The sequence below is a fragment of the Petromyzon marinus genome, unplaced genomic scaffold (genome assembly GCF_048934315.1).
Source record: "Petromyzon marinus isolate PM22_M1 ecotype Great Lakes invasive population unplaced genomic scaffold, UKy_Petmar_22M1.pri1.0 PM_G_Scaffold_146, whole genome shotgun sequence".
NCBI lineage: Eukaryota > Metazoa > Chordata > Hyperoartia > Petromyzontiformes > Petromyzontidae > Petromyzon > Petromyzon marinus.
Window position 1 is genome coordinate 282501 of NW_027422702.1, and position 2500 is coordinate 285000.

A 2500-nucleotide genomic window follows, 5' to 3' on the forward strand; every position below is an offset into this window, starting at 1 on the left:
TAGAATTGCACCATCATTGTCTTTGGCAGGTTGCATTTCTTCAGCTGCCGTCGAAAGTACATCCTCTGTTGAGCTCTCTTGGCGAGGGAGCTGATGTTCAGTTCCCACTTGAGGTCCCGGCAGAGAATAGTGCCCAGGAAGCGGAAGGACTCCACAATTTTGACTGCGGAGTCTAACAGGGTGATGGCGGTGAGTGGGGCTGTATTCTTCCTGAAGTCCACAACCATCTCAACTGTCCTTAGAGCATTTAGCTCTAAGTTGTTCTGGCTACACCAGGTCACCAGGTTGTCAGCTTCCCACCTATAGTCAGACTCATCCCCACCAGAGATCAGCCCAATGAGGGTGGTGTCGTCCGACAAACTTCAAGAGTTTGACGGACAGATGATTGGAGGCGCAGCTGTTGGTATACAGGGAGAAGAGCAGTGGGCAAAGGACGCAGCCCTGAGGAGTTCCCGTGCTGATGGACCTGGAGTCAGAGACTTCTGTTCCCGGCTTAACGCACTGCTTCCTGTCAGAGAGGAAGTCTGTGATCCACCTGCAGGTGGAGTAGGGCACGTTCAGCTGGAAGAGCTTGTCCTGAAGCAGGGCAGGGATGATGGTGTTGAAGGCAGAGCTGAAGTCCACAAACAGGATCCTGGCGTAGGATGCTGGGGCGTCCACATGCTGTAGGGTGAAGTGGAGGGCCATGTTAACTGCGTCGTCCACAGACCTGTTGGCTCTGTAGGCAAACTGAAGGGGGTCCAGGAGAGGGTCTGTGATGGCTTTGAGGTGTGCCAGGAGCAGGCGCTCAAAAGACTTCATTACCACAGATGTAAGGGCGACCGGTCTGTAATCATTTAGTCCTGTTGGCCTTAGCTTTTTGGGCACAGCGATGATGGTGGAGGACTTGAGACAGGCTGGTACATGGCATGTCTCCAGGGAGGTGTTAAAGATGTTGGTGAACACCGGAGACAGCTGGCCAGCGCAGTGCCTGAGGGTGGCTGGAGAGACAGAGTCCGGCCCGGCTGCTTTGCGTGGATTCTGCCTCTTGAAAAGCCCATTAACTTCTCCCTCCTGAAAGGAGAGAGTCGTTTCTGTAGTATGGGTGGGGGATGGGGCCTCTTGGGTGGGAAGGGGTGGTTCAGGACAGTCCAATTGTCTTTCAAATCTACGGTAGAACTCGTTCAGGTCGTTGGCTAGGCGGGAGTCGTTAGTGGTGTGGGGCGCTCTGGGTTTGTAGTTGGTGATGTGCCTGAGCCCTTTGGCAGACAGAAGCAGCGTCGTTAGTAGAGAACTGGTGTTTTAGTGTCTCTGAGTACAGTCGTTTAGCCTCTCTCACCGCTTTGCTAAACCTGTTCTTCGACTCCTTGAATCTGTCTCTATCCCCACTCCTAAACGCTTCCTCCTTCTCCAACCTCAACCTTTTGAGCTTTGCTGAGAACCAGGGCTTGTTGTTGTTAAAGTTCACCCTGGTACGTGTTGGGATACAGCAGTCCTCACAGAAGCTGATGTACACAGCCTCTGTGAGTTCATCCAGACTATTGGTAGCAGTCGTGAACATATCCCAGTCAGTACAGTCTAAGCACGCCCGCAAATCTTCCACAGCCTCACTGGTCCACTGTTTAGATGTCCTCACAGCAGGTTTACAGAGTTTTAGTTGCTGCCTGTATGCACGAATCAGGTGGACCAAGGGAGTTCTGTGCGAGCCGAACAGCCCCGTGACCCACAAGAGAAACATCCCCGCCAAATTCGAGCGTTTGACGGGGTCTATCCGTGAAAAAATATTCACGTTTTTGAGTGCACATGCATTTCTGCTGCAAATGCCTCTGGAAGTTTCATGCCGTTCGTATGCCAATTGTGGCAACACGAAAATGACCCGTTTTCCCATTCCGAGGGATTTCTGTGCGACCCTAACAGCCCCGTGAGCCACAAGAGACACATCCCCGCCAATTTCTAGCGTTTCACGGGGTCTATCCGTGAAAAATATAGACGTTTTTGAGTGCACATGCATTTCTGCTGCAGATGCCTCTGGAAGTTTCATGCCGTTCGTACGCAATGTGGCAACACGAAAATGACCCCTTTTCCCATTCCGAGGGATTTCTGTGCGACCCTAACTAACAGCGCCCGTGAGCCACAAGAGAGACATCCCCGCCAATTTATAGCGTTTCACGGGGTCTATCCGTGAAAAATATAGACGTTTTTGAGTGCACATGCATTCCTGCTGCAAATGCCTCTGGAAGTTTCATGCCGTTCCTATGCAATGTGGCCACACAAAAATGACCCGTTTTCCCATTCCGAGGCATTTCTGTGCGACCCTAACAGCCCCGTGAGCCACAAGAGAGACATCCCCGCCAACTTCTAGCGTTTGACGGGGTCTATGCGTGAAAAATATTAAAATTTTTGAGTGCACGTGCCTTTCTGCTGCAAATGCCTCTGGAAGTTTCATGGCGTTCCTATGCAATGTGGCAACACGAAAATGACCCCTTTTCCCATTCCGAGGGAGTTCTGTGCCACCCTAACA